The following is a 19,232-nucleotide window of genomic DNA, read 5'->3' as shown; positions in this document are numbered from 1 at the left end:
ACGACACTGCTGACAGCATTGGGGGATGTAGCTCAGAGGTAGAGCGCATGCTTCGCATGTATGAGGCCCCGGGTTCAATCCCTGGCATCTCCAGCTTTTCTTCTACAAACTGCAAAGTCCCCCTTGCGCTAATGGATCCCATACCGGAAGCGCCAATGTTTCCTGTTACAGATGCTTAGTGAGGTGTCAATATTTCTGACTTTCATGCAAACGCTATGCACCTTGGAATAGAGCCAATAAAATGCACTTCAGCCTCGTACACACTATGCAATTTCCCGCCAGATAGATGGGTCGAATAGATCAGGTCCGATCTGATTTCCGATCGTTTTTCTGATCGATTTGCATTGAAGTGATCAGAAAATCGATCGGAAATCCGATCGAATCTGTCGAAGATTATCTATCGACCCATCTGTCTGATGGGAAATTGCATGGTGTGTACCAGACTTTTTCTTTTAGGCCACACAGGAGGATGATTTAAGATTCAATGCAGGATTTAATCCAGGCCTTTGCAAGCAATTAAGCAGCATCAAGAGTCAGGAAGTGATGGAGGAGATAAAGATGACAAGAAGAGGTTAGGAAATGAATGATTGGCATGAATGAGAGTTTAACATCCAATATTACCCCTTAAGCAACCTCCTTGAGAAGCCAAGTTTTTAGAGGATCTTATCAAGCTTTAATATAATTTCAGGCAGAGAAACCTGTACCATTGATAGAACTTGCCATTTACCAGGTACTCAATGACAGCAGGTAGATTCTGAAAAGTGGTGTGCCGTACGAATCTACTCATTGTGCATCTCCATAGCGAACGTCAAAGGGGATGTAGCTCAGTGGTAGAGCGCATGCTTTGCATGTATGAGGCCCCGGGTTCAATCCCCGGCATCTCCAGCTTCTCTTCTACAAACTGCTAAGGCCCCCTTCCGCTACTGGATCCCATACCGGAAGCGCCAATGTTTCCTGCTGCAGATGCTTAGTGAGGTGTCAACAATTCTGACTTTAATGCAAACTCTTATTGTTCGTGAAATGAAAGGTTCCACCTATTTTGTGGGAAAAAAATTGTCCCTTAGCCAAATGCGGATATACTGAAAAATTTTAAAAATGATCCGTAACATCACTTTCCAACTTAAACAGCTGCTAATTACCATTTTCTGCTGTAGGAGATAAAGGCCTGCTGAGGTACCACGACACTGCTGACAGCATTGGGGGATGTAGCTCAGAGGTAGAGCGCATGCTTCGCATGTATGAGGCCCTGGGTTCAATCCCCGGCATCTCCAGCTTTTCTTCTACAAACTGCAAAGTCCCCCTTGCGCTAATGGATCCCATACCGGAAGCGCCAATGTTTCCTGTTACAGATGCTTAGTGAGGTGTCAATATTTCTGACTTTCATGCAAACGCTATGCACCTTGGAATAGAGCCAATAAAATGCACTTCAGCCTCGTACACACTATGCAATTTCCCGCCAGATAGATGGGTTGAATAGATCAGGTCCGATCTGATTTCCGATCGTTTTTCTGATCGATTTGCATTGAAGTGATCAGAAAATCGATCGGAAATCCGATCGAATCTGTCGAAGATTATCTATCGACCCATCTGTCTGATGGGAAATTGCATGGTGTGTACCAGACTTTTTCTTTTAGGCCACACAGGAGGATGATTTAAGATTCAATGCAGGATTTAATCCAGGCCTTTGCAAGCAATTAAGCAGCATCAAGAGTCAGGAAGTGATGGAGGAGATAAAGATGACAAGAAGAGGTTAGGAAATGAATGATTGGCATGAATGAGAGTTTAACATCCAATATTACCCCTTAAGCAACCTCCTTGAGAAGCCAAGTTTTTAGAGGATCTTATCAAGCTTTAATATAATTTCAGGCAGAGAAACCTGTACCATTGATAGAACTTGCCATTTACCAGGTACTCAATGACAGCAGGTAGATTCTGAAAAGTGGTGTGCCGTACGAATCTACTCATTGTGCATCTCCATAGCGAACGTCAAAGGGGATGTAGCTCAGTGGTAGAGCGCATGCTTTGCATGTATGAGGCCCCGGGTTCAATCCCCGGCATCTCCAGCTTTTCTTCTACAAACTGCTAAGGCCCCCTTCCGCTACTGGATCCCATACCGGAAGCGCCAATGTTTCCTGCTGCAGATGCTTAGTGAGGTGTCAACAATTCTGACTTTAATGCAAACTCTTATTGTTCGTGAAATGAAAGGTTCCACCTATTTTGTGGGAAAAAAATTGTCCCTTAGCCAAATGCGGATATACTGAAAAATTTTAAAAATGATCCGTAACATCACTTTCCAACTTAAACAGCTGCTAATTACCATTTTCTGCTGTAGGAGATAAAGGCCTGCTGAGGTACCACGACACTGCTGACAGCATTGGGGGATGTAGCTCAGAGGTAGAGCGCATGCTTCGCATGTATGAGGCCCTGGGTTCAATCCCCGGCATCTCCAGCTTTTCTTCTACAAACTGCAAAGTCCCCCTTGCGCTAATGGATCCCATACCGGAAGCGCCAATGTTTCCTGTTACAGATGCTTAGTGAGGTGTCAATATTTCTGACTTTCATGCAAACGCTATGCACCTTGGAATAGAGCCAATAAAATGCACTTCAGCCTCGTACACACTATGCAATTTCCCGCCAGATAGATGGGTCGAATAGATCAGGTCCGATCTGATTTCCGATCGTTTTTCTGATCGATTTGCATTGAAGTGATCAGAAAATCGATCGGAAATCCGATCGGATCTGTCGAAGATTATCTATCGACCCATCTGTCTGATGGGAAATTGCATGGTGTGTACCAGACTTTTTCTTTTAGGCCACACAGGAGGATGATTTAAGATTCAATGCAGGATTTAATCCAGGCCTTTGCAAGCAATTAAGCAGCATCAAGAGTCAGGAAGTGATGGAGGAGATAAAGATGACAAGAAGAGGTTAGGAAATGAATGATTGGCATGAATGAGAGTTTAACATCCAATATTACCCCTTAAGCAACCTGCTTGAGAAGCCAAGTTTTTAGAGGATCTTATCAAGCTTTAATATAATTTCAGGCAGAGAAACCTGTACCATTGATAGAACTTGCCATTTACCAGGTACTCAATGACAGCAGGTAGATTCTGAAAAGTGGTGTGCCGTACGAATCTACTCATTGTGCATCTCCATAGCGAACGTCAAAGGGGATGTAGCTCAGTGGTAGAGCGCATGCTTTGCATGTATGAGGCCCTGGCTTCAATCCCCGGCATCTCCAGCTTTTCTTCTACAAACTGCTAAGGCCCCCTTCCGCTACTGGATCCCATACCGGAAGCGCCAATGTTTCCTGCTGCAGATGCTTAGTGAGGTGTCAACAATTCTGACTTTAATGCAAACTCTTATTGTTCGTGAAATAAAAGGTTCCACCTATTTTGTGGGAAAAAAATTGTCCCTTAGCCAAATGCGGATATACTGAAAAATTTTAAAAATGATCCGTAACATCACTTTCCAACTTAAACAGCTGCTAATTACCATTTTCTGCTGTAGGAGATAAAGGCCTGCTGAGGTACCACGACGCTGCTGACAGCATTGGGGGATGTAGCTCAGAGGTAGAGCGCATGCTTCGCATGTATGAGGCCCCGGGTTCAATCCCCGGCATCTCCAGCTTTTCTTCTACAAACTGCAAAGTCCCCCTTGCGCTAATGGATGCCATACCGGAAGCGCCAATGTTTCCTGTTACAGATGCTTAGTGAGGTGTCAATATTTCTGACTTTCATGCAAACGCTATGCACCTTGGAATAGAGCCAATAAAATGCACTTCAGCCTCGTACACACTATGCAATTTCCCGCCAGATAGATGGGTCGAATAGATCAGGTCCGATCTGATTGCCGATCGTTTTTCTGATCGATTTGCATTGAAGTGATCAGAAAATCGATCGGAAATCCGATCGGATCTGTCGAAGATTATCTATCGACCCATCTGTCTGATGGGAAATTGCATGGTGTGTACCAGACTTTTTCTTTTAGGCCACACAGGAGGATGATTTAAGATTCAATGCAGGATTTAATCCAGGCCTTTGCAAGCAATTAAGCAGCATCAAGAGTCAGGAAGTGATGGAGGAGATAAAGATGACAAGAAGAGGTTAGGAAATGAATGATTGGCATGAATGAGAGTTTAACATCCAATATTACCCCTTAAGCAACCTGCTTGAGAAGCCAAGTTTTTAGAGGATCTTATCAAGCTTTAATATAATTTCAGGCAGAGAAACCTGTACCATTGATAGAACTTGCCATTTACCAGGTACTCAATGACAGCAGGTAGGTTCTGAAAAGTGGTGTGCCGTACGAATCTACTCATTGTGCATCTCCATAGCGAACGTCAAAGGGGATGTAGCTCAGTGGTAGAGCGCATGCTTTGCATGTATGAGGCCCCGGGTTCAATCCCCGGCATCTCCAGCTTTTCTTCTACAAACTGCTAAGGCTCCCTTCCGCTACTGGATCCCATACCGGAAGCGCCAATGTTTCCTGCTGCAGATGCTTAGTGAGGTGTCAACAATTCTGACTTTAACCACCCTGGCGTTCTGATAAGATCGCCAGGGAGGCTGCGGGAGGGTTTTTTTTAAATTAAAAAAAAACTATTTCATGCAGCCAACTGAAAGTTGGCTGCATGAAAGCCCACTAGAGGGCGCTCCGGAGGCGTTCTTCCGATCGCCTCCGGCGCCCATAATAAACAAGGAAGGCCGCAATGAGCGGCCTTCCTTGTTTTGCTTAGATCGTCGCCATGGCGACGAGCGGAGTGACGTCATGGACGTCAGCCGACGTCCTGACGTCAGCCGCCTCCGATCCAGCCCTTAGCGCTGGCCGGAACTTTTTGTTCCGGCTGCGCAGGGCTCAGGCGGCTAGGGGGGCCCTCTTTCGCCGCTGCTCGCGGCGAATCGCCGCAGAGCGGCGGCGATCAGGCAGCACACGCGGCTGGCAAAGTGCCGGCTGCGTGTGCTGCACTTTATTTGATAAAAATCTGCCCAGCAGGGCCTGAGCGGCAGCCTCCGGCGGTGATGGACGAGCTGAGCTCGTCCATACCGCTCAGGAGGTTAATGCAAACTCTTATTGTTCGTGAAATAAAAGGTTCCACCTATTTTGTGGGAAAAAAATTGTCCCTTAGCCAAATGCGGATATACTGAAAAATTTTAAAAATGATCCGTAACATCACTTTCCAACTTAAACAGCTGCTAATTACCATTTTCTGCTGTAGGAGATAAAGGCCTGCTGAGGTACCACGACGCTGCTGACAGCATTGGGGGATGTAGCTCAGAGGTAGAGCGCATGCTTCGCATGTATGAGGCCCCGAGTTCAATCCCCGGCATCTCCAGCTTTTCTTCTACAAACTGCAAAGTCCCCCTTGCGCTAATGGATGCCATACCGGAAGCGCCAATGTTTCCTGTTACAGATGCTTAGTGAGGTGTCAATATTTCTGACTTTCATGCAAACGCTATGCACCTTGGAATAGAGCCAATAAAATGCACTTCAGCCTCGTACACACTATGCAATTTCCCGCCAGATAGATGGGTCGAATAGATCAGGTCCGATCTGATTGCCGATCGTTTTTCTGATCGATTTGCATTGAAGTGATCAGAAAATCGATCGGAAATCCGATCGGATCTGTCGAAGATTATCTATCGACCCATCTGTCTGATGGGAAATTGCATGGTGTGTACCAGACTTTTTCTTTTAGGCCACACAGGAGGATGATTTAAGATTCAATGCAGGATTTAATCCAGGCCTTTGCAAGCAATTAAGCAGCATCAAGAGTCAGGAAGTGATGGAGGAGATAAAGATGACAAGAAGAGGTTAGGAAATGAATGATTGGCATGAATGAGAGTTTAACATCCAATATTACCCCTTAAGCAACCTGCTTGAGAAGCCAAGTTTTTAGAGGATCTTATCAAGCTTTAATATAATTTCAGGCAGAGAAACCTGTACCATTGATAGAACTTGCCATTTACCAGGTACTCAATGACAGCAGGTAGATTCTGAAAAGTGGTGTGCCGTACGAATCTACTCATTGTGCATCTCCATAGCGAACGTCAAAGGGGATGTAGCTCAGTGGTAGAGTGCATGCTTTGCATGTATGAGGCCCTGGGTTCAATCCCTGGCATCTCCAGCTTTTCTTCTACAAACTGCTAAGGCCCCCTTCCGCTACTGGATCCCATACCGGAAGCGCCAATGTTTCCTGCTGCAGATGCTTAGTGAGGTGTCAACAATTCTGACTTTAATGCAAACTCTTATTGTTCGTGAAATGAAAGGTTCCACCTATTTTGTGGGAAAAAAATTGTCCCTTAGCCAAATGCGGATATACTGAAAAATTTTAAAAATGATCCGTAACATCACTTTCCAACTTAAACAGCTGCTAATTACCATTTTCTGCTGTAGGAGATAAAGGCCTGCTGAGGTACCACGACACTGCTGACAGCATTGGGGGATGTAGCTCAGAGGTAGAGCGCATGCTTCGCATGTATGAGGCCCCGGGTTCAATCCCCGGCATCTCCAGCTTTTCTTCTACAAACTGCAAAGTCCCCCTTGCGCTAATGGATCCCATACCGGAAGCGCCAATGTTTCCTGTTACAGATGCTTAGTGAGGTGTCAATATTTCTGACTTTCATGCAAACGCTATGCACCTTGGAATAGAGCCAATAAAATGCACTTCAGCCTCGTACACACTATGCAATTTCCCGCCAGATAGATGGGTCGAATAGATCAGGTCCGATCTGATTTCCGATCGTTTTTCTGATCGATTTGCATTGAAGTGATCAGAAAATCGATCGGAAATCCGATCGGATCTGTCGAAGATTATCTATCGACCCATCTGTCTGATGGGAAATTGCATGGTGTGTACCAGACTTTTTCTTTTAGGCCACACAGGAGGATGATTTAAGATTCAATGCAGGATTTAATCCAGGCCTTTGCAAGCAATTAAGCAGCATCAAGAGTCAGGAAGTGATGGAGGAGATAAAGATGACAAGAAGAGGTTAGGAAATGAATGATTGGCATGAATGAGAGTTTAACATCCAATATTACCCCTTAAGCAACCTGCTTGAGAAGCCAAGTTTTTAGAGGATCTTATCAAGCTTTAATATAATTTCAGGCAGAGAAACCTGTACCATTGATAGAACTTGCCATTTACCAGGTACTCAATGACAGCAGGTAGATTCTGAAAAGTGGTGTGCCGTACGAATCTACTCATTGTGCATCTCCATAGCGAACGTCAAAGGGGATGTAGCTCAGTGGTAGAGCGCATGCTTTGCATGTATGAGGCCCTGGCTTCAATCCCCGGCATCTCCAGCTTTTCTTCTACAAACTGCTAAGGCCCCCTTCCGCTACTGGATCCCATACCGGAAGCGCCAATGTTTCCTGCTGCAGATGCTTAGTGAGGTGTCAACAATTCTGACTTTAATGCAAACTCTTATTGTTCGTGAAATAAAAGGTTCCACCTATTTTGTGGGAAAAAAATTGTCCCTTAGCCAAATGCGGATATACTGAAAAATTTTAAAAATGATCCGTAACATCACTTTCCAACTTAAACAGCTGCTAATTACCATTTTCTGCTGTAGGAGATAAAGGCCTGCTGAGGTACCACGACGCTGCTGACAGCATTGGGGGATGTAGCTCAGAGGTAGAGCGCATGCTTCGCATGTATGAGGCCCCGGGTTCAATCCCCGGCATCTCCAGCTTTTCTTCTACAAACTGCAAAGTCCCCCTTGCGCTAATGGATGCCATACCGGAAGCGCCAATGTTTCCTGTTACAGATGCTTAGTGAGGTGTCAATATTTCTGACTTTCATGCAAACGCTATGCACCTTGGAATAGAGCCAATAAAATGCACTTCAGCCTCGTACACACTATGCAATTTCCCGCCAGATAGATGGGTCGAATAGATCAGGTCCGATCTGATTGCCGATCGTTTTTCTGATCGATTTGCATTGAAGTGATCAGAAAATCGATCGGAAATCCGATCGGATCTGTCGAAGATTATCTATCGACCCATCTGTCTGATGGGAAATTGCATGGTGTGTACCAGACTTTTTCTTTTAGGCCACACAGGAGGATGATTTAAGATTCAATGCAGGATTTAATCCAGGCCTTTGCAAGCAATTAAGCAGCATCAAGAGTCAGGAAGTGATGGAGGAGATAAAGATGACAAGAAGAGGTTAGGAAATGAATGATTGGCATGAATGAGAGTTTAACATCCAATATTACCCCTTAAGCAACCTGCTTGAGAAGCCAAGTTTTTAGAGGATCTTATCAAGCTTTAATATAATTTCAGGCAGAGAAACCTGTACCATTGATAGAACTTGCCATTTACCAGGTACTCAATGACAGCAGGTAGATTCTGAAAAGTGGTGTGCCGTACGAATCTACTCATTGTGCATCTCCATAGCGAACGTCAAAGGGGATGTAGCTCAGTGGTAGAGCGCATGCTTTGCATGTATGAGGCCCCGGGTTCAATCCCCGGCATCTCCAGCTTTTCTTCTACAAACTGCTAAGGCCCCCTTCCGCTACTGGATCCCATACCGGAAGCGCCAATGTTTCCTGCTGCAGATGCTTAGTGAGGTGTCAACAATTCTGACTTTAACCACCCTGGCGTTCTGATAAGATCGCCAGGGAGGCTGCGGGAGGGTTTTTTTTAAATTAAAAAAAAACTATTTCATGCAGCCAACTGAAAGTTGGCTGCATGAAAGCCCACTAGAGGGCGCTCCGGAGGCGTTCTTCCGATCGCCTCCGGCGCCCATAATAAACAAGGAAGGCCGCAATGAGCGGCCTTCCTTGTTTTGCTTAGATCGTCGCCATGGCGACGAGCGGAGTGACGTCATGGACGTCAGCCGACGTCCTGACGTCAGCCGCCTCCGATCCAGCCCTTAGCGCTGGCCGGAACTTTTTGTTCCGGCTGCGCAGGGCTCAGGCGGCTAGGGGGGCCCTCTTTCGCCGCTGCTCGCGGCGAATCGCCGCAGAGCGGCGGCGATCAGGCAGCACACGCGGCTGGCAAAGTGCCGGCTGCGTGTGCTGCACTTTATTTGATAAAAATCTGCCCAGCAGGGCCTGAGCGGCAGCCTCCGGCGGTGATGGACGAGCTGAGCTCGTCCATACCGCTCAGGAGGTTAATGCAAACTCTTATTGTTCGTGAAATAAAAGGTTCCACCTATTTTGTGGGAAAAAAATTGTCCCTTAGCCAAATGCGGATATACTGAAAAATTTTAAAAATGATCCGTAACATCACTTTCCAACTTAAACAGCTGCTAATTACCATTTTCTGCTGTAGGAGATAAAGGCCTGCTGAGGTACCACGACGCTGCTGACAGCATTGGGGGATGTAGCTCAGAGGTAGAGCGCATGCTTTGCATGTATGAGGCCCCGGGTTCAATCCCCGGCATCTCCAGCTTTTCTTCTACAAACTGCAAAATCCCCCTTGCGCTAATGGATGCCATACCGGAAGCGCCAATGTTTCCTGTTACAGATGCTTAGTGAGGTGTCAATATTTCTGACTTTCATGCAAACGCTATGCACCTTGGAATAGAGCCAATAAAATGCACTTCAGCCTCGTACACACTATGCAATTTCCCGCCAGATAGATGGGTCGAATAGATCAGGTCCGATCTGATTGCCGATCGTTTTTCTGATCGATTTGCATTGAAGTGATCAGAAAATCGATCGGAAATCCGATCGGATCTGTCGAAGATTATCTATCGACCCATCTGTCTGATGGGAAATTGCATGGTGTGTACCAGACTTTTTCTTTTAGGCCACACAGGAGGATGATTTAAGATTCAATGCAGGATTTAATCCAGGCCTTTGCAAGCAATTAAGCAGCATCAAGAGTCAGGAAGTGATGGAGGAGATAAAGATGACAAGAAGAGGTTAGGAAATGAATGATTGGCATGAATGAGAGTTTAACATCCAATATTACCCCTTAAGCAACCTGCTTGAGAAGCCAAGTTTTTAGAGGATCTTATCAAGCTTTAATATAATTTCAGGCAGAGAAACCTGTACCATTGATAGAACTTGCCATTTACCAGGTACTCAATGACAGCAGGTAGATTCTGAAAAGTGGTGTGCCGTACGAATCTACTCATTGTGCATCTCCATAGCGAACGTCAAAGGGGATGTAGCTCAGTGGTAGAGTGCATGCTTTGCATGTATGAGGCCCCGGGTTCAATCCCTGGCATCTCCAGCTTTTCTTCTACAAACTGCTAAGGCCCCCTTCCGCTACTGGATCCCATACCGGAAGCGCCAATGTTTCCTGCTGCAGATGCTTAGTGAGGTGTCAACAATTCTGACTTTAATGCAAACTCTTATTGTTCGTGAAATGAAAGGTTCCACCTATTTTGTGGGAAAAAAATTGTCCCTTAGCCAAATGCGGATATACTGAAAAATTTTAAAAATGATCCGTAACATCACTTTCCAACTTAAACAGCTGCTAATTACCATTTTCTGCTGTAGGAGATAAAGGCCTGCTGAGGTACCACGACACTGCTGACAGCATTGGGGGATGTAGCTCAGAGGTAGAGCGCATGCTTCGCATGTATGAGGCCCCGGGTTCAATCCCCGGCATCTCCAGCTTTTCTTCTACAAACTGCAAAGTCCCCCTTGCGCTAATGGATCCCATACCGGAAGCGCCAATGTTTCCTGTTACAGATGCTTAGTGAGGTGTCAATATTTCTGACTTTCATGCAAACGCTATGCACCTTGGAATAGAGCCAATAAAATGCACTTCAGCCTCGTACACACTATGCAATTTCCCGCCAGATAGATGGGTCGAATAGATCAGGTCCGATCTGATTTCCGATCGTTTTTCTGATCGATTTGCATTGAAGTGATCAGAAAATCGATCGGAAATCCGATCGGATCTGTCGAAGATTATCTATCGACCCATCTGTCTGATGGGAAATTGCATGGTGTGTACCAGACTTTTTCTTTTAGGCCACACAGGAGGATGATTTAAGATTCAATGCAGGATTTAATCCAGGCCTTTGCAAGCAATTAAGCAGCATCAAGAGTCAGGAAGTGATGGAGGAGATAAAGATGACAAGAAGAGGTTAGGAAATGAATGATTGGCATGAATGAGAGTTTAACATCCAATATTACCCCTTAAGCAACCTGCTTGAGAAGCCAAGTTTTTAGAGGATCTTATCAAGCTTTAATATAATTTCAGGCAGAGAAACCTGTACCATTGATAGAACTTGCCATTTACCAGGTACTCAATGACAGCAGGTAGATTCTGAAAAGTGGTGTGCCGTACGAATCTACTCATTGTGCATCTCCATAGCGAACGTCAAAGGGGATGTAGCTCAGTGGTAGAGCGCATGCTTTGCATGTATGAGGCCCTGGCTTCAATCCCCGGCATCTCCAGCTTTTCTTCTACAAACTGCTAAGGCCCCCTTTCCGCTACTGGATCCCATACCGGAAGCGCCAATGTTTCCTGCTGCAGATGCTTAGTGAGGTGTCAACAATTCTGACTTTAATGCAAACTCTTATTGTTCGTGAAATAAAAGGTTCCACCTATTTTGTGGGAAAAAATTGTCCCTTAGCCAAATGCGGATATACTGAAAAATTTTAAAAATGATCCGTAACATCACTTTCCAACTTAAACAGCTGCTAATTACCATTTTCTGCTGTAGGAGATAAAGGCCTGCTGAGGTACCACGACGCTGCTGACAGCATTGGGGGATGTAGCTCAGAGGTAGAGCGCATGCTTCGCATGTATGAGGCCCCGGGTTCAATCCCCGGCATCTCCAGCTTTTCTTCTACAAACTGCAAAGTCCCCCTTGCGCTAATGGATGCCATACCGGAAGCGCCAATGTTTCCTGTTACAGATGCTTAGTGAGGTGTCAATATTTCTGACTTTCATGCAAACGCTATGCACCTTGGAATAGAGCCAATAAAATGCACTTCAGCCTCGTACACACTATGCAATTTCCCGCCAGATAGATGGGTCGAATAGATCAGGTCCGATCTGATTGCCGATCGTTTTTCTGATCGATTTGCATTGAAGTGATCAGAAAATCGATCGGAAATCCGATCGGATCTGTCGAAGATTATCTATCGACCCATCTGTCTGATGGGAAATTGCATGGTGTGTACCAGACTTTTTCTTTTAGGCCACACAGGAGGATGATTTAAGATTCAATGCAGGATTTAATCCAGGCCTTTGCAAGCAATTAAGCAGCATCAAGAGTCAGGAAGTGATGGAGGAGATAAAGATGACAAGAAGAGGTTAGGAAATGAATGATTGGCATGAATGAGAGTTTAACATCCAATATTACCCCTTAAGCAACCTGCTTGAGAAGCCAAGTTTTTAGAGGATCTTATCAAGCTTTAATATAATTTCAGGCAGAGAAACCTGTACCATTGATAGAACTTGCCATTTACCAGGTACTCAATGACAGCAGGTAGATTCTGAAAAGTGGTGTGCCGTACGAATCTACTCATTGTGCATCTCCATAGCGAACGTCAAAGGGGATGTAGTTCAGTGGTAGAGCGCATGCTTTGCATGTATGAGGCCCCGGGTTCAATCCCCGGCATCTCCAGCTTTTCTTCTACTAACTGCTAAGGCCCCCTTCCGCTACTGGATCCCATACCGGAAGCGCCAATGTTTCCTGCTGCAGATGCTTAGTGAGGTGTCAACAATTCTGACTTTAATGCAAACTCTTATTGTTCGTGAAATGAAAGGTTCCACCTATTTTGTGGGAAAAAAAATTGTCCCTTAGCCAAATGCGGATATACTGAAAAATTTTAAAAATGATCCGTAACATCACTTTCCAACTTAAACAGCTGCTAATTACCATTTTCTGCTGTAGGAGATAAAGGCCTGCTGAGGTACCACGACACTGCTGACAGCATTGGGGGATGTAGCTCAGAGGTAGAGCGCATGCTTCGCATGTATGAGGCCCCGGGTTCAATCCCTGGCATCTCCAGCTTTTCTTCTACAAACTGCAAAGTCCCCCTTGCGCTAATGGATCCCATACCGGAAGCGCCAATGTTTCCTGTTACAGATGCTTAGTGAGGTGTCAATATTTCTGACTTTCATGCAAACGCTATGCACCTTGGAATAGAGCCAATAAAATGCACTTCAGCCTCGTACACACTATGCAATTTCCCGCCAGATAGATGGGTCGAATAGATCAGGTCCGATCTGATTTCCGATCGTTTTTCTGATCGATTTGCATTGAAGTGATCAGAAAATCGATCGGAAATCCGATCGAATCTGTCGAAGATTATCTATCGACCCATCTGTCTGATGGGAAATTGCATGGTGTGTACCAGACTTTTTCTTTTAGGCCACACAGGAGGATGATTTAAGATTCAATGCAGGATTTAATCCAGGCCTTTGCAAGCAATTAAGCAGCATCAAGAGTCAGGAAGTGATGGAGGAGATAAAGATGACAAGAAGAGGTTAGGAAATGAATGATTGGCATGAATGAGAGTTTAACATCCAATATTACCCCTTAAGCAACCTCCTTGAGAAGCCAAGTTTTTAGAGGATCTTATCAAGCTTTAATATAATTTCAGGCAGAGAAACCTGTACCATTGATAGAACTTGCCATTTACCAGGTACTCAATGACAGCAGGTAGATTCTGAAAAGTGGTGTGCCGTACGAATCTACTCATTGTGCATCTCCATAGCGAACGTTGAAGGGGATGTAGCTCAGTGGTAGAGCGCATGCTTTGCATGTATGAGGCCCCGGGTTCAATCCCCGGCATCTCCAGCTTTTCTTCTACAAACTGCTAAGGCCCCCTTCCGCTACTGGATCCCATACCGGAAGCGCCAATGTTTCCTGCTGCAGATGCTTAGTGAGGTGTCAACAATTCTGACTTTAATGCAAACTCTTATTGTTCGTGAAATGAAAGGTTCCACCTATTTTGTGGGAAAAAAATTGTCCCTTAGCCAAATGCGGATATACTGAAAAATTTTAAAAATGATCCGTAACATCACTTTCCAACTTAAACAGCTGCTAATTACCATTTTCTGCTGTAGGAGATAAAGGCCTGCTGAGGTACCACGACACTGCTGACAGCATTGGGGGATGTAGCTCAGAGGTAGAGCGCATGCTTCGCATGTATGAGGCCCCGGGTTCAATCCCCGGCATCTCCAGCTTTTCTTCTACAAACTGCAAAGTCCCCCTTGCGCTAATGGATGCCATACCGGAAGCGCCAATGTTTCCTGTTACAGATGCTTAGTGAGGTGTCAATATTTCTGACTTTCATGCAAACGCTATGCACCTTGGAATAGAGCCAATAAAATGCACTTCAGCCTCGTACACACTATGCAATTTCCCGCCAGATAGATGGGTCGAATAGATCAGGTCCGATCTGATTGCCGATCGTTTTTCTGATCAATTTGCATTGAAGTGATCAGAAAATCGATCGGAAATCCGATCGGATCTGTCGAAGATTATCTATCGACCCATCTGTCTGATGGGAAATTGCATGGTGTGTACCAGACTTTTTCTTTTAGGCCACACAGGAGGATGATTTAAGATTCAATGCAGGATTTAATCCAGGCCTTTGCAAGCAATTAAGCAGCATCAAGAGTCAGGAAGTGATGGAGGAGATAAAGATGACAAGAAGAGGTTAGGAAATGAATGATTGGCATGAATGAGAGTTTAACATCCAATATTACCCCTTAAGCAACCTGCTTGAGAAGCCAAGTTTTTAGAGGATCTTATCAAGCTTTAATATAATTTCAGGCAGAGAAACCTGTACCATTGATAGAACTTGCCATTTACCAGGTACTCAATGACAGCAGGTAGATTCTGAAAAGTGGTGTGCCGTACGAATCTACTCATTGTGCATCTCCATAGCGAACGTCAAAGGGGATGTAGCTCAGTGGTAGAGCGCATGCTTTGCATGTATGAGGCCCCGGGTTCAATCCCCGGCATCTCCAGCTTTTCTTCTACAAACTGCTAAGGCCCCCTTCCGCTACTGGATCCCATACCGGAAGCGCCAATGTTTCCTGCTGCAGATGCTTAGTGAGGTGTCAACAATTCTGACTTTAATGCAAACTCTTATTGTTCGTGAAATGAAAGGTTCCACCTATTTTGTGGGAAAAAAAATTGTCCCTTAGCCAAATGCGGATATACTGAAAAATTTTAAAAATGATCCGTAACATCACTTTCCAACTTAAACAGCTGCTAATTACCATTTTCTGCTGTAGGAGATAAAGGCCTGCTGAGGTACCACGACACTGCTGACAGCATTGGGGGATGTAGCTCAGAGGTAGAGCGCATGCTTCGCATGTATGAGGCCCCGGGTTCAATCCCTGGCATCTCCAGCTTTTCTTCTACAAACTGCAAAGTCCCCCTTGCGCTAATGGATCCCATACCGGAAGCGCCAATGTTTCCTGTTACAGATGCTTAGTGAGGTGTCAATATTTCTGACTTTCATGCAAACGCTATGCACCTTGGAATAGAGCCAATAAAATGCACTTCAGCCTCGTACACACTATGCAATTTCCCGCCAGATAGATGGGTCGAATAGATCAGGTCCGATCTGATTGCCGATCGTTTTTCTGATCGATTTGCATTGAAGTGATCAGAAAATCGATCGGAAATCCGATCGGATCTGTCGAAGATTATCTATCGACCCATCTGTCTGATGGGAAATTGCATGGTGTGTACCAGACTTTTTCTTTTAGGCCACACAGGAGGATGATTTAAGATTCAATGCAGGATTTAATCCAGGCCTTTGCAAGCAATTAAGCAGCATCAAGAGTCAGGAAGTGATGGAGGAGATAAAGATGACAAGAAGAGGTTAGGAAATGAATGATTGGCATGAATGAGAGTTTAACATCCAATATTACCCCTTAAGCAACCTGCTTGAGAAGCCAAGTTTTTAGAGGATCTTATCAAGCTTTAATATAATTTCAGGCAGAGAAACCTGTACCATTGATAGAACTTGCCATTTACCAGGTACTCAATGACAGCAGGTAGATTCTGAAAAGTGGTGTGCCGTACGAATCTACTCATTGTGCATCTCCATAGCGAACGTCAAAGGGGATGTAGCTCAGTGGTAGAGCGCATGCTTTGCATGTATGAGGCCCCGGGTTCAATCCCCGGCATCTCCAGCTTTTCTTCTACTAACTGCTAAGGCCCCCTTCCGCTGCTGGATCCCATACCGGAAGCGCCAATGTTTCCTGCTGCAGATGCTTAGTGAGGTGTCAACAATTCTGACTTTAATGCAAACTCTTATTGTTCGTGTAATGAAAGGTTCCACCTATTTTGTGGGAAAAAAAATTGTCCCTTAGCCAAATGCGGATATACTGAAAAATTTTAAAAATGATCCGTAACATCACTTTCCAACTTAAACAGCTGCTAATTACCATTTTCTGCTGTAGGAGATAAAGGCCTGCTGAGGTACCACGACGCTGCTGACAGCATTGGGGGATGTAGCTCAGAGGTAGAGCGCATGCTTCGCATGTATGAGGCCCTGGGTTCAATCCCCGGCATCTCCAGCTTTTCTTCTACAAACTGCAAAGTCCCCCTTGCGCTAATGGATGCCATACCGGAAGCGCCAATGTTTCCTGTTACAGATGCTTAGTGAGGTGTCAATATTTCTGACTTTCATGCAAACGCTATGCACCTTGGAATAGAGCCAATAAAATGCACTTCAGCCTCGTACACACTATGCAATTTCCCGCCAGATAGATGGGTCGAATAGATCAGGTCCGATCTGATTGCCGATCGTTTTTCTGATCGATTTGCATTGAAGTGATCAGAAAATCGATCGGAAATCCGATCGGATCTGTCGAAGATTATCTATCGACCCATCTGTCTGATGGGAAATTGCATGGTGTGTACCAGACTTTTTCTTTTAGGCCACACAGGAGGATGATTTAAGATTCAATGCAGGATTTAATCCAGGCCTTTGCAAGCAATTAAGCAGCATCAAGAGTCAGGAAGTGATGGAGGAGATAAAGATGACAAGAAGAGGTTAGGAAATGAATGATTGGCATGAATGAGAGTTTAACATCCAATATTACCCCTTAAGCAACCTGCTTGAGAAGCCAAGTTTTTAGAGGATCTTATCAAGCTTTAATATAATTTCAGGCAGAGAAACCTGTACCATTGATAGAACTTGCCATTTACCAGGTACTCAATGACAGCAGGTAGATTCTGAAAAGTGGTGTGCCGTACGAATCTACTCATTGTGCATCTCCATAGCGAACGTCAAAGGGGATGTAGCTCAGTGGTAGAGCGCATGCTTTGCATGTATGAGGCCCCGGGTTCAATCCCCGGCATCTCCAGCTTTTCTTCTACAAACTGCTAAGGCCCCCTTCCGCTACTGGATCCCATACCGGAAGCGCCAATGTTTCCTGCTGCAGATGCTTAGTGAGGTGTCAACAATTCTGACTTTAATGCAAACTCTTATTGTTCGTGAAATGAAAGGTTCCACCTATTTTGTGGGAAAAAAATTGTCCCTTAGCCAAATGCGGATATACTGAAAATTTTTAAAAATGATCCGTAACATCACTTTCCAACTTAAACAGCTGCTAATTACCATTTTCTGCTGTAGGAGATAAAGGCCTGCTGAGGTACCACGACACTGCTGACAGCATTGGGGGATGTAGCTCAGAGGTAGAGCGCATGCTTCGCATGTATGAGGCCCCGGGTTCAATCCCTGGCATCTCCAGCTTTTCTTCTACAAACTGCAAAGTCCCCCTTGCGCTAATGGATCCCATACCGGAAGCGCCAATGTTTCCTGTTACAGATGCTTAGTGAGGTGTCAATATTTCTGACTTTCATGCAAACGCTATGCACCTTGGAATAGAGCCAATAAAATGCACTTCAGCCTCGTACACACTATGCAATTTCCCGCCAGATAGATGGGTCGAATAGATCAGGTCCGATCTGATTGCCGATCGTTTTTCTGATCGATTTGCATTGAAGTGATCAGAAAATCGATCGGAAATCCGATCGGATCTGTCGAAGATTATCTATCGACCCATCTGTCTGATGGGAAATTGCATGGTGTGTACCAGACTTTTTCTTTTAGGCCACACAGGAGGATGATTTAAGATTCAATGCAGGATTTAATCCAGGCCTTTGCAAGCAATTAAGCAGCATCAAGAGTCAGGAAGTGATGGAGGAGATAAAGATGACAAGAAGAGGTTAGGAAATGAATGATTGGCATGAATGAGAGTTTAACATCCAATATTACCCCTTAAGCAACCTGCTTGAGAAGCCAAGTTTTTAGAGGATCTTATCAAGCTTTAATATAATTTCAGGCAGAGAAACCTGTACCATTGATAGAACTTGCCATTTACCAGGTACTCAATGACAGCAGGTAGATTCTGAAAAGTGGTGTGCCGTACGAATCTACTCATTGTGCATCTCCATAGCGAACGTCAAAGGGGATGTAGCTCAGTGGTAGAGCGCATGCTTTGCATGTATGAGGCCCCGGGTTCAATCCCCGGCATCTCCAGCTTTTCTTCTACTAACTGCTAAGGCCCCCTTCCGCTGCTGGAGCCCATACCGGAAGCGCCAATGTTTCCTGCTGCAGATGCTTAGTGAGGTGTCAACAATTCTGACTTTAATGCAAACTCTTATTGTTCGTGAAATGAAAGGTTCCACCTATTTTGTGGGAAAAAAAATTGTCCCTTAGCCAAATGCGGATATACTGAAAAATTTTAAAAATGATCCGTAACATCACTTTCCAACTTAAACAGCTGCTAATTACCATTTTCTGCTGTAGGAGATAAAGGCCTGCTGAGGTACCACGACGCTGCTGACAGCATTGGGGGATGTAGCTCAGAGGTAGAGCGCATGCTTCGCATGTATGAGGCCCCGGGTTCAATCCCCGGCATCTCCAGCTTTTCTTCTACAAACTGCAAAGTCCCCCTTGCGCTAATGGATGCCATACCGGAAGCGCCAATGTTTCCTGTTACAGATGCTTAGTGAGGTGTCAATATTTCTGACTTTCATGCAAACGCTATGCACCTTGGAATAGAGCCAATAAAATGCACTTCAGCCTCGTACACACTATGCAATTTCCCGCCAGATAGATGGGTCGAATAGATTAGGTCCGATCTGATTGCCGATCGTTTTTCTGATCGATTTGCATTGAAGTGATCAGAAAATCGATCGGAAATCCGATCGGATCTGTCGAAGATTATCTATCGACCCATCTGTCTGATGGGAAATTGCATGGTGTGTGCCAGACTTTTTCTTTTAGGCCACACAGGAGGATGATTTAAGATTCAATGCAGGATTTAATCCAGGC

General features: G+C 44.9%; 31 non-coding genes across 31 annotated transcripts; all 31 read left to right on the top strand.

Annotated features, from left to right (window-relative positions):
- Nucleotides 1–21: 21 nt before the first annotated feature.
- TRNAA-CGC (transfer RNA alanine (anticodon CGC)) lies at nt 22–93 on the top strand. The gene has a single exon. It is a non-coding gene; the product is annotated as a tRNA-Ala (tRNA).
- A 720-nt stretch (nt 94–813) lies between these two features.
- TRNAA-UGC (transfer RNA alanine (anticodon UGC)) lies at nt 814–885 on the top strand. Its single transcript has one exon. It is a non-coding gene; the product is annotated as a tRNA-Ala (tRNA).
- A 314-nt stretch (nt 886–1,199) lies between these two features.
- TRNAA-CGC (transfer RNA alanine (anticodon CGC)) lies at nt 1,200–1,271 on the top strand. The gene has a single exon. It is a non-coding gene; the product is annotated as a tRNA-Ala (tRNA).
- Nucleotides 1,272–1,991: 720 nt separating this feature from the next.
- Nucleotides 1,992–2,063, top strand: TRNAA-UGC (transfer RNA alanine (anticodon UGC)). Its single transcript has one exon. It is a non-coding gene; the product is annotated as a tRNA-Ala (tRNA).
- A 314-nt stretch (nt 2,064–2,377) lies between these two features.
- TRNAA-CGC (transfer RNA alanine (anticodon CGC)) lies at nt 2,378–2,449 on the top strand. The gene has a single exon. It is a non-coding gene; the product is annotated as a tRNA-Ala (tRNA).
- Nucleotides 2,450–3,169: 720 nt separating this feature from the next.
- On the top strand, nt 3,170–3,241 carry TRNAA-UGC (transfer RNA alanine (anticodon UGC)). The gene has a single exon. It is a non-coding gene; the product is annotated as a tRNA-Ala (tRNA).
- A 314-nt stretch (nt 3,242–3,555) lies between these two features.
- Nucleotides 3,556–3,627, top strand: TRNAA-CGC (transfer RNA alanine (anticodon CGC)). The gene has a single exon. It is a non-coding gene; the product is annotated as a tRNA-Ala (tRNA).
- A 720-nt stretch (nt 3,628–4,347) lies between these two features.
- On the top strand, nt 4,348–4,419 carry TRNAA-UGC (transfer RNA alanine (anticodon UGC)). The gene has a single exon. It is a non-coding gene; the product is annotated as a tRNA-Ala (tRNA).
- Nucleotides 4,420–5,260: 841 nt separating this feature from the next.
- On the top strand, nt 5,261–5,332 carry TRNAA-CGC (transfer RNA alanine (anticodon CGC)). Its single transcript has one exon. It is a non-coding gene; the product is annotated as a tRNA-Ala (tRNA).
- A 720-nt stretch (nt 5,333–6,052) lies between these two features.
- TRNAA-UGC (transfer RNA alanine (anticodon UGC)) lies at nt 6,053–6,124 on the top strand. Its single transcript has one exon. It is a non-coding gene; the product is annotated as a tRNA-Ala (tRNA).
- A 314-nt stretch (nt 6,125–6,438) lies between these two features.
- TRNAA-CGC (transfer RNA alanine (anticodon CGC)) lies at nt 6,439–6,510 on the top strand. The gene has a single exon. It is a non-coding gene; the product is annotated as a tRNA-Ala (tRNA).
- Nucleotides 6,511–7,230: 720 nt separating this feature from the next.
- Nucleotides 7,231–7,302, top strand: TRNAA-UGC (transfer RNA alanine (anticodon UGC)). Its single transcript has one exon. It is a non-coding gene; the product is annotated as a tRNA-Ala (tRNA).
- Nucleotides 7,303–7,616: 314 nt separating this feature from the next.
- TRNAA-CGC (transfer RNA alanine (anticodon CGC)) lies at nt 7,617–7,688 on the top strand. Its single transcript has one exon. It is a non-coding gene; the product is annotated as a tRNA-Ala (tRNA).
- A 720-nt stretch (nt 7,689–8,408) lies between these two features.
- Nucleotides 8,409–8,480, top strand: TRNAA-UGC (transfer RNA alanine (anticodon UGC)). The gene has a single exon. It is a non-coding gene; the product is annotated as a tRNA-Ala (tRNA).
- Nucleotides 8,481–9,321: 841 nt separating this feature from the next.
- On the top strand, nt 9,322–9,393 carry TRNAA-UGC (transfer RNA alanine (anticodon UGC)). Its single transcript has one exon. It is a non-coding gene; the product is annotated as a tRNA-Ala (tRNA).
- Nucleotides 9,394–10,113: 720 nt separating this feature from the next.
- TRNAA-UGC (transfer RNA alanine (anticodon UGC)) lies at nt 10,114–10,185 on the top strand. Its single transcript has one exon. It is a non-coding gene; the product is annotated as a tRNA-Ala (tRNA).
- A 314-nt stretch (nt 10,186–10,499) lies between these two features.
- TRNAA-CGC (transfer RNA alanine (anticodon CGC)) lies at nt 10,500–10,571 on the top strand. Its single transcript has one exon. It is a non-coding gene; the product is annotated as a tRNA-Ala (tRNA).
- Nucleotides 10,572–11,291: 720 nt separating this feature from the next.
- TRNAA-UGC (transfer RNA alanine (anticodon UGC)) lies at nt 11,292–11,363 on the top strand. The gene has a single exon. It is a non-coding gene; the product is annotated as a tRNA-Ala (tRNA).
- A 314-nt stretch (nt 11,364–11,677) lies between these two features.
- TRNAA-CGC (transfer RNA alanine (anticodon CGC)) lies at nt 11,678–11,749 on the top strand. Its single transcript has one exon. It is a non-coding gene; the product is annotated as a tRNA-Ala (tRNA).
- Nucleotides 11,750–12,469: 720 nt separating this feature from the next.
- TRNAA-UGC (transfer RNA alanine (anticodon UGC)) lies at nt 12,470–12,541 on the top strand. The gene has a single exon. It is a non-coding gene; the product is annotated as a tRNA-Ala (tRNA).
- A 315-nt stretch (nt 12,542–12,856) lies between these two features.
- Nucleotides 12,857–12,928, top strand: TRNAA-CGC (transfer RNA alanine (anticodon CGC)). The gene has a single exon. It is a non-coding gene; the product is annotated as a tRNA-Ala (tRNA).
- Nucleotides 12,929–13,648: 720 nt separating this feature from the next.
- TRNAA-UGC (transfer RNA alanine (anticodon UGC)) lies at nt 13,649–13,720 on the top strand. Its single transcript has one exon. It is a non-coding gene; the product is annotated as a tRNA-Ala (tRNA).
- Nucleotides 13,721–14,034: 314 nt separating this feature from the next.
- On the top strand, nt 14,035–14,106 carry TRNAA-CGC (transfer RNA alanine (anticodon CGC)). The gene has a single exon. It is a non-coding gene; the product is annotated as a tRNA-Ala (tRNA).
- A 720-nt stretch (nt 14,107–14,826) lies between these two features.
- TRNAA-UGC (transfer RNA alanine (anticodon UGC)) lies at nt 14,827–14,898 on the top strand. Its single transcript has one exon. It is a non-coding gene; the product is annotated as a tRNA-Ala (tRNA).
- Nucleotides 14,899–15,213: 315 nt separating this feature from the next.
- TRNAA-CGC (transfer RNA alanine (anticodon CGC)) lies at nt 15,214–15,285 on the top strand. Its single transcript has one exon. It is a non-coding gene; the product is annotated as a tRNA-Ala (tRNA).
- Nucleotides 15,286–16,005: 720 nt separating this feature from the next.
- Nucleotides 16,006–16,077, top strand: TRNAA-UGC (transfer RNA alanine (anticodon UGC)). The gene has a single exon. It is a non-coding gene; the product is annotated as a tRNA-Ala (tRNA).
- Nucleotides 16,078–16,392: 315 nt separating this feature from the next.
- On the top strand, nt 16,393–16,464 carry TRNAA-CGC (transfer RNA alanine (anticodon CGC)). Its single transcript has one exon. It is a non-coding gene; the product is annotated as a tRNA-Ala (tRNA).
- A 720-nt stretch (nt 16,465–17,184) lies between these two features.
- Nucleotides 17,185–17,256, top strand: TRNAA-UGC (transfer RNA alanine (anticodon UGC)). Its single transcript has one exon. It is a non-coding gene; the product is annotated as a tRNA-Ala (tRNA).
- Nucleotides 17,257–17,570: 314 nt separating this feature from the next.
- Nucleotides 17,571–17,642, top strand: TRNAA-CGC (transfer RNA alanine (anticodon CGC)). The gene has a single exon. It is a non-coding gene; the product is annotated as a tRNA-Ala (tRNA).
- Nucleotides 17,643–18,362: 720 nt separating this feature from the next.
- Nucleotides 18,363–18,434, top strand: TRNAA-UGC (transfer RNA alanine (anticodon UGC)). Its single transcript has one exon. It is a non-coding gene; the product is annotated as a tRNA-Ala (tRNA).
- Nucleotides 18,435–18,749: 315 nt separating this feature from the next.
- TRNAA-CGC (transfer RNA alanine (anticodon CGC)) lies at nt 18,750–18,821 on the top strand. Its single transcript has one exon. It is a non-coding gene; the product is annotated as a tRNA-Ala (tRNA).
- The last annotated feature ends 411 nt before the right edge of the window (nt 18,822–19,232 follow it).

The sequence above is a fragment of the Hyperolius riggenbachi genome, chromosome 4, assembly GCF_040937935.1.
Source record: "Hyperolius riggenbachi isolate aHypRig1 chromosome 4, aHypRig1.pri, whole genome shotgun sequence".
Lineage (NCBI taxonomy): Eukaryota > Metazoa > Chordata > Amphibia > Anura > Hyperoliidae > Hyperolius > Hyperolius riggenbachi.
The sequence above is the reverse complement of the archived record's forward strand: the minus strand, read 5'-3'. Positions and strand labels throughout refer to the sequence as shown.